This window comes from Carcharhinus amblyrhynchos, chromosome 13 (genome assembly GCF_965287045.1).
Source record: "Carcharhinus amblyrhynchos chromosome 13, sCarAmb.v2.hapA, whole genome shotgun sequence".
Lineage (NCBI taxonomy): Eukaryota > Metazoa > Chordata > Chondrichthyes > Carcharhiniformes > Carcharhinidae > Carcharhinus > Carcharhinus amblyrhynchos.
Genome location: NC_137336.1, coordinates 81,076,276 through 81,086,802, shown reverse-complemented (window position 1 = coordinate 81,086,802; position 10,527 = coordinate 81,076,276).

Genomic DNA, 10,527 nt, shown 5'->3' with positions numbered 1-10,527 from the left:
AACCCTAACCCTAACCCTAACCATACACAAAAAGCAGAGTAACAGTAACCCTATCACTATCCCAAACCCTATCCCTAACCATAATGCAGAGTAACCCTAACCCTAACACTAACCCCTAACTCGAACACTAACCCTAACACTAACCCTAACCCCTAATCCTAACCCTAACCCTAACCCTAACACTAACCCCTAACCCGAACACTAACCCTAACACTAACCCTAACCCCTAATCCTAACCCTAACCCTAACCCTAACCGTAACCCTAACACCAACCCTAACCCTAAACCTAATCCTAATCCTAACCCCTAACCCTAACACTAACCCCTAACCCCTAACCTTAACCATAACCCTAACCCACCCCTAACCCTAACCCAAACCGTAACCTTAACCCTAACCCTAACCCTAACCCTAACCCTAACACTAACCCAAACCCTAACTCTAACCCTAACCCTAACCCTAACCCTAACCCTAACCCTAACCCTAACTCTAACCCCGAACCCCAAACCCCTAACCCTAACCCGAACCCTAACCCTAACACTAACCCTAACCCTACACTAACCCAAACCCTAACCGTAACCTTAACACTAACTCTAACCCTAACCCTAACCCTAACACTAAACCTAACCCTAACGCTAACCCTAACCCTAACCCTAACCCTAATGCACTAACCCTAACCCTAACCGTAACCATAAACAGAATGCAGAGTAACCCTAACCCTATCACTAACCCTATCACTATCCCAAACCCTATCCCTAACCATAATGCAGAGTAACTCTAACCCTAACACTAACCCCTAACCCAAACACTAACCCTAACACTAACCCTAACCCCTAATCCTAAACCTAACCCTAACACCAACCCTAACCCTAAACCTAATCCTAACCCCTAACCCTAACACTAACCCCTAACCCCTAACCTTAACCATAACCCTAACCCACCCCTAACCCTAACCCAAACCGTAACCCTAACCCTAACACTAACCCTAACTCTAACCCCTAACCCCGATCCTCTAACCCTAACCCTAACCCTAAAACTAACCCTAACCCTAACACTAACCCAAACCCTAACTCTAACCCTAACCCTAACCCTAACCCTAACCCTAACCCTAACTCTAACCCCGAACCCCGAGCCCCTAACCCTAACCCGAACCCTAATTCTAACCCTAACACTAACCCTAACCCTACACTAACCCAAACCCTAACCGTAACCCTAACACTAACTCTAACCCTAACCCTAACCCTAACCCTAACCCTAACCCTAACACTAAACCTAACCCTAACGACAACCCTAACCCTAACCCTAATGCACTAACCCTAACCCTAACCCTAACCATAAACAAAATGCAGAGTAACCCTAACCCTATCACTAACCCTATCACTATCCCAAACCCTATCCCTAACCATATGCAGAGTAACCCTAACCCTAACACTAACCCCTAACCCAAACACTAACCCTTACACTAACCCTAACCCCTAATCCTAAACCTTACCCTAACCCAACCGTAACCCTAACTCTAAACCTAATCCTAACCCCTAACCCGAAACCTAACCCTAACCCTAAACCTAACCCTACCCTAATTCTAAATCCAACTCTAATCCTAACCCAAACCCTAACTCTAATGCAGTAAACCTAACCCTAACCCTAACCCTAACCGTAACCCTAACGCTAACCCCTAACCCAAACCCTAACACTAACCCTAACCCTAACCCTAACCCTAAACCTAACGCTAACCCCTAACCCTAACCCTAACCATAACCATAACCCTAAACCTAACCCCTAACACTCACCCTAACCCTAACCCTAACCATAATTCACTAACCCTAACCCTATCCCAAACCCTAAGCCTAATGCACTAACCCTAACCCTAACCCAAACGCACCAACCCTAATCCTAACCCTAACCCGAATGCACTAACCCTAACCCTAACCCTAACCCTCACCCTTACGCAGAGTAACCATAACCCAAATCCCATCCCTAACCCTACCCTAACCCTAACCTTAACCCTAATTCTAACCCTAACCCTAACCCTAAACCTAACCCTAACCCTAACCCTAACGCTAACTCTAACACCTAACTGCGAACCCCTAACCCTAACCCGAACCCTAACCCTAACACTAACACTAACCCTACACTAACCGAAACCCTAACCCTAACCCTAACCCTAACTCTAACCCTAGCCCTAACGCTAATGCACTAACCCTAACCCTAACCCTAACAATAAACAAAATGCAGAGTAACCCTAACCCTAACCCTAACCCTATCACTAACCCTATCACTATCACAAACCCTATCCCTAACCATAATGCAGAGTAACCCTAACCCTAACACTAACCCCTAACCCAAACACTAATACTAACACTAACCCTAACCCCTAACCCTAACACTAAACGTAACCCTAACCCCTAACCCTAACACTAACCCCAAACCCCTAACCTTAACCCTAACCCTAACCCACCCCTAACCCTATCCCTAACAGCTAACCCTAACCCAAACCATAACCCTAACCCCAACCCTAACCCAAGCCCTAACCCCTAACCCCCACCCATAAGTGAAACCCTAACCCGAAACCTAACCCTAACCCTAAATCTAACCCTACTCTAACTCTAAATCCAACTCTAATCCTAACCCAAACCCTAACTCTAATGCAGTAAACCTAACCCTAACCCTAACCGTAACCCTAACCCTAACCCCTAACCCAAACCCTAACACTAACCCTAACCCTAACCCTAACCCTAAACCTAACGCTAACCCCTAACCCTAACCCTAACCATTAACCATAACCCTAAACCTAACCCCTAACACTCACCCTAACCCTAACCCTAACCATAATTCACTAACCCTAACCCTAACTCTATCCCTAACCCTAAGCCTAATGCACTAACCCTAACCCTAACCCAAATGCACCAACCCTAATCCTAACCCTAACCCTAATGCACTAACCCTAACCCTAACCCTAACCCTAACCCAAAACCCACCCCTAACCCTAAGCCTAACCCTAACCATAATGCAGAGTAAACCTAACCCTAACACTAACCCTAACCCTAACCCTAACCCTAAACGCAACCCTAATCCTAACCCCTAACCCCTAACCCTAACCTAACCCCTAACCCCTAACCCTAACCCCTAACACCTAACCCCTAACCTTAACTGTGACCCTAACCCTATCCCTGACACTAAACCTAACCCTAAACCTAACGCTAACCCTAACGCCATCGCTACCCTAACCCTAACTCTAACGATAACCCCTAACCCCTAACCCTAACCCTAACCCAAACCTTAACCCAAACTCTAAGCACTAACCCTAACACTAACGCTAACCCAAACCCTAATCCTAACCGTAAACCTAACCCTATCCCTTACCCTAACCCTAACTCTAACCCAAACCCTAACCCTAACCCCAACACTAACCCTAACCCTAACCCTAACCCTAACCCTAACACTAACCTTAACTCAAACCCTAACCCTAACCCTAAACCAAACCCTAACCCTAACCCTAACCCTAAACCTAACCCTAACTCTAACCCCTAACCCCGAACCCCTAACCCTAAACCTAACCCTAACCCTAACCCTAACACTAACCCTAACCCTACCCTAACTCTAACCCTAACCCTAACCCTAACTCTAACCCGAATCCTAACCCTAAAACTAACACTAAACCTAACCCTAACCCTACCGCTAACCCTAACCCTAACGCTAACCTTAATGCACTAACCCTATCCCTAACCCTATCCATAAACCAAATGCAGAGTAACCCTAACCCTACCACTAACTCTATCACTAACCCTAACCCTACCCCTAACCATAATGCAGAGTAACCCTAACCCTAACTCTAATCCCTAACCCCAAACACCTAACACTAGCCCTAACCTTAACCCTAACCCTAATGCAGAGTAACGCTAACCCTAAACCTAACACTAACCCTAACCCTAACCATAACACCTAACCACTAACCCTAACCCTAATCCTAACCCTAACCCCTAACAATAACCCTAACCCTAACCCTAACCACTAACCCGAACCCTAACCCTAACCACAACCCTAACCCTAACCCGAACCGCTAACCCTAACCCTAACACTAACCCCTAACCCCTAACACAAACCCTAACACTAACCCTAACCCCTAACCCTAACCCTAACCCTAACCATAACCCAAATCCTAGCCCTAACCCCTAATCCTAACCCTAAACCTAACCCTAACACTAACCCTAACCGTAACCCTAACCATAACCCCTAACCCCTAACCCTAACCCTAACCCAAACCGCTAACCCCGAACCCCACCCCTAACCCTAACCCTAACCCTAACCCTAGTGCACTAACCATAACCCTAACCCTAAAGCACCAGCCCTAATCCTAACCCTAACGCACTAACCCTAACCCTAACCCTAACCCTAATGCAGAGTAACCCTAAGCCTAACCCTAACCCTAACACTAACCCGAACCCTAACCCTAACCATAATGCAGAGTAACCCTAACCCTAACCTTAACACCTAACCATAACCCTAATCGTAACCCTAACCCTAATGCACTAACCCTAACCCAAGCCCTAACGCACCAACCCTAACCATAACCCTAGCCCTAACCCTAACCCTAGCACTAACACTAAACCTAATCCTAATGCAGAGTAACCCTAACCCTAACCCTAACCCTAAAGCAGAGTAACCCTAACCCTAACCCTAACCCTAATGCAGAGTAATCCTAGCCCTAACCCATACCCTAACACTAACACGTAACCCTCACACTAACCCTAACCCTAATGCAAACGCTAACCCTAACCCTAATACTAACCGAAACTCTAACCCCTAACCCTAACCCTAACGCTAACCTTAACCCCTAATCCTAACACTAACAGTAACCCTAACCCTAACCCCTAACCTCTAACCATAACCCTAACCCTAACCCTAACACTAATCCTAACCCTACCCTAACCCAAACCCTAACCCTAACTCTAACCCTAACCCAAACCCTAACCCTAACCCTACCCTAACCCTAACCCTAACCCTAACTCTAAACCAACCCTAACCTTAACCCTAACCCAAAACCTAACCCTAACCCTAGCCCTAACCCTAACTCTAACCCCTAACCCCGAACCCTTAACCCTAATCCTAACCCTAACACTAACCCTAACCCTACCGTAACACTAACCCTACCCCTACCCTAACCCTAACCCTAACCCTAACTCTAACCCTAATCCTAACCCTAAACCTAACACTAAACCTAACCCTAACCCTATCGCTAACCCTAACCGTAACGCCAACCCTAATGCACTAACCCTAACCCTAACCCAATCCATAAACCAAATGCAGAGTAACCCTAACCCTACCACTGACTCTATCACTAACCCTAACCCTACCCCTAACCATAATGCAGAGTAACCCTAACCCTAACTCTAATCCCTAACCCCAAACACCTAACACTAGCCCTAACCTTAACCCTAACCCTAACCCTAATGCAGAGTAAGCGAACCCTAAACCTAACACTAACCCTAACCCTAACCATAACCCCTAACCACTAACCCTAACCCTAATCCTAACCCTAACCCTAACCCCTAACAATAACCCTAACCCTAACCCCTAACCCGAACCCTAACCCTAACCACAACCCTAACCCTAACCCGAACCGCTAACCCTAACCCTAACACTAACCCCTAACACCAACCCCTAACCCCTAACACAAACCCTAACACTAACCCTAACTCCTAACCCTAACCCTAACACTAACCCAAATCGTAGCCCTAACCCCTAATCCTAACCCTAAACCTAACCCTAACACTAACCCTAACCGTAACCCTAACCATAACACCTAACCCCTAACCCTAACCCTAACCCTAAAGCAGAGTAACCCTAACCCTAACCCTAACCCTAATGCAGAGTAATCCTAGCCCTAACCCTTACCCTATCACTAACACCTAACCCTAACACTAACCCTAACCCTAATGCAAACGCTAACCCTAACCCTAATATTAACCGAAACTCTAACCCCTAACCCTAATGCTAACCTTAACCCCAAATCCTAACACTAACAGTAACCCTAACCCTAACCCCTAACCCCGAACCTCTAACCCTAACCCTAACCCTAACCCTAACACTAATCCTAACCCTACCCTAACCCAAACACTAACCCTAACCCAAACCCTAACCCTAACCCTACCCTAACCCTAACCCTAACCCTAACTCTAACCCAACCCTAACCCTAACCCTAACCCTAAACCTAACCCTAACCCTAACGCTAACCCTAACCCTAACTCTAACCCCTAACTCCGAACCCCTAACCCTAACCCTAACACTAACACTAACCCTACACTAACCCAAACCCTAACCCTAACCCTAACCGTAACCCTAACTCTAACCCGAACCCTAACCCTAACACTGAATCTAACCCTAACCCTAACCCTAACCCTAACCATAAACAAAATGCTGAGTAACCCAAACCCTATCACTATCCCAAACCCGATCTCTAACCATAATGCAGAGTAACCCTAACCCTAACACTAACCCCTAACCCGAACACTAACCCTAACACTAACCCGAACCCCTAATCTTAACCCTAAACCTAACCCTAACCGTAACCCTAACACCAACCCTAACTCTAAACCTAATCCTAACCCCTAACCCTAACACTAACCCCTAACCCCTAACCTTAACCATAACCCTAACCCACCCCTAACCCTAACCCAAACCGTAACCCTAACCCTAACCCTAACCCTAACCCTAACCCTAACCCTAACCCTAACCCTAACCCTAACCCAAACCCTAACCCTAACCCTAACCCTAACCCTAACCCTAACACTAACCCTAACCGTAACCCTAACACTAACTCTAACCCTAACCCTAACCCTAACAGTAAACCTAACCCTAACGCTAACCCTAACCCTAACCCTAATGCACTAACGCTAACCCTAACCCTAACCATAAACAGAATGCAGAGTAACCCTAACCCTATCACTAACCCTATCACTGTCCCAAACCCTATCCCTAACCATAATGCAGAGTAACCCTAACCCTAACACTAACCCCTAACCCAAACACTAACCCTAACACTAACCCTAACCCCTAATCCTAAACCTAACCCTAACACCAACCCTAACCCTAAACCTAATCCTAACCCCTAACCCCTAACCCTAACACTAACCCCTAACCCCTAACCTTAACCATAACCCTAACCCACCCCTAACCCTAACCCAAACCGTAACCCTAACCCTAACGCTAACCCTAACTCAAACCCCTAACCCCGAACCTCTAACCCTAACCCTAACCTTAAAACTAACCCTAACACTAACACTAACCCAAACCCTAACCCTAACCCTAACCCTAACCCCGAACCCCGAGCCCCAAACCCTAACCCGAACCCTAACCCTAACACTAACCCTAACCCTACACTAACCCAAACCCTAACCGTAACCCTAACACTAACTCTAACCCTAACCATAACCCTAACACTAAACCTAACCCTAACGCTAACCCTAAACCTAACCCTAATGCACTAACCCTAACCCTAACCCTAACCATAAACAAAATGCAGAGTAACCCTAACCCTATCACTAACCCTATCACTATCCCAAACCCTATCCCTAACCATAATGCAGAGTAACCCAAACCCTAACACTAACCCCTAACCCAAACACTAACCCTAACACTAACCCTAACCCCTAATCCTAACCCTAACCCTATCACTAACCCTATCACTATCCCAAACCCTATCCCTAACCATAATGCAGAGTAACCCTAACCCTAACACTAACCCTAACCCAAAACCCACCCCTAACCCTAAGCCTAACCCTAACCATAATGCAGAGTAAACCTAACCCTAACACTAAGCCTAACCCTAACCCTAACCCTAACCCTAAACGCAACCCTAACCCTAACCCCTAACCCCTAACCCTAACCTAACCCCTAACCCCTAACCCTAACCCCTAACACCTAACCCCTAACCTTAACTGTGACCCTAACCCTATCCCTGACACTAAACCTAACCCTAAACCTAACGCTAACCCTAACGCCATCGCTACCCTAACCCTAACTCTAACGATAACCCCTAACCCCTAACCCTAACCCTAACCCAAACCTTAACCCAAACTCTAAGCACTAACCCTAACACTAACGCTAACCCAAACCCTAATCCTAACCGTAAACCTAACCCTATCCCTTACCCTAACCCTAACTCTAACCCAAACCCTAACCCTAACCCCAACACTAACCCTAACCCTAACCCTAACCCTAACACTAACCTTAACTCAAACCCTAACCCTAACCCTAAACCAAACCCTAACCCTAACCCTAACCCTAAACCTAACCCTAACTCTAACCCCTAACCCCGAACCCCTAACCCTAAACCTAACCCTAACCCTAACACTAACCCTAACCCTACCCTAACTCTAACCCTAACCCTAACCCTAACTCTAACCCGAATCCTAACCCTAAAACTAACACTTAACCTAACCATAACCCTACCGCTAACCCTAACCCTAACGCTAACCTTAATGCACTAACCCTATCCCTAACCCTATCCATAAACCAAATGCAGAGTAACCCTAAACCTACCACTAACTCTATCACTAACCCTAACCCTACCCCTAACCATAATGCAGAGTAACCCTAACCCTAACTCTAATCCCTAACCCCAAACACCTAACACTAGCCCTAACCTTAACCCTAACCCTAATGCAGAGTAACGCTAACCCTAAACCTAACACTAACCCTAACCCTAACCATAACACCTAACCACTAACCCTAACCCTAATCCTAACCCTAACCCCTAACAATAACCCTAACCCTAACCCTAACCACTAACCCGAACCCTAACCCTAACCACAACCCTAACCCTAACCCGAACCGCTAACCCTAACCCTAACACTAACCCCTAACCCCTAACACAAACCCTAACACTAACCCTAACCCCTAACCCTAACCCTAACCCTAACCCTAACCCAAATCCTAGCCCTAACCCCTAATCCTAACCCTAAACCTAACCCTAACACTAACCCTAACCGTAACCCTAACCATAACCCCTAACCCCTAACCCTAACCCTAACCCAAACCGCTAACCCCGAACCCCACCCCTAACCCTAACCCTAACCCTAACCCTAGTGCACTAACCATAACCCTAACCCTAAAGCACCAGCCCTAATCCTAACCCTAACGCACTAACCCTAACCCTAACCCTAACCCTAATGCAGAGTAACCCTAAGCCTAACCCTAACCCTAACACTAACCCGAACCCTAACCCTAACCATAATGCAGAGTAACCCTAACCCTAACCTTAACACCTAACCATAACCCTAATCGTAACCCTAACCCTAATGCACTAACCCTAACCCAAGCCCTAACGCACCAACCCTAACCATAACCCTAGCCCTAACCCTAACCCTAGCACTAACACTAAACCTAATCCTAATGCAGAGTAACCCTAACCCTAACCCTAACCCTAAAGCAGAGTAACCCTAACCCTAACCCTAACCCTAATGCAGAGTAATCCTAGCCCTAACCCATACCCTAACACTAACACGTAACCCTAACACTAACCCTAACCCTAATGCAAACGCTAACCCTAACCCTAATACTAACCGAAACTCTAACCCCTAACCCTAACCCTAACGCTAACCTTAACCCCTAATCCTAACACTAACAGTAACCCTAACCCTAACCCCTAACCTCTAACCATAACCCTAACCCTAACCCTAACCCTAACACTAATCCTAACCCTACTCTAACCCAAACCCTAACCCTAACTCTAACCCTAACCCAAACCCTAACCCTAACCCTACCCTAACCCTAACCCTAACCCTAACTCTAAACCAACCCTAACCTTAACCCTAACCCAAAACCTAACCCTAACCCTAGCCCTAACCCTAACTCTAACCCCTAACCCCGAACCCTTAACCCTAATCCTAACCCTAACACTAACCCTAACCCTACCGTAACACTAACCCTACCCCTACCCTAACCCTAACCCTAACCCTAACTCTAACCCTAATCCTAACCCTAAACCTAACACTAAACCTAACCCTAACCCTACCGCTAACCCTAACCGTAACGCCAACCCTAATGCACTAACCCTAACCCTAACCCAATCCATAAACCAAATGCAGAGTAACCCTAACCCTACCACTGACTCTATCACTAACCCTAACCCTACCCCTAACCATAATGCAGAGTAACCCTAACCCTAACTCTAATCCCTAACCCCAAACACCTAACACTAGCCCTAACCTTAACCCTAACCCTAACCCTAATGCAGAGTAACGCGAACCCTAAACCTAACACTAACCCTAACCCTAACCATAACCCCTAACCACTAACCCTAACCCTAATCCTAACCCTAACCCCTAACAATAACCCTAACCCTAACCCCTAACCCGAACCCTAACCCTAACCACAACCCTAACCCTAACCCGAACCGCTAACCCTAACCCTAACACTAACCCCTAACACCAACCCCTAACCCCTAACACAAACCCTAACACTAACCCTAACCCCTAACCCTAACCCTAACACTAACCCAAATCGTAGCCCTAACCCCTAATCCTAACC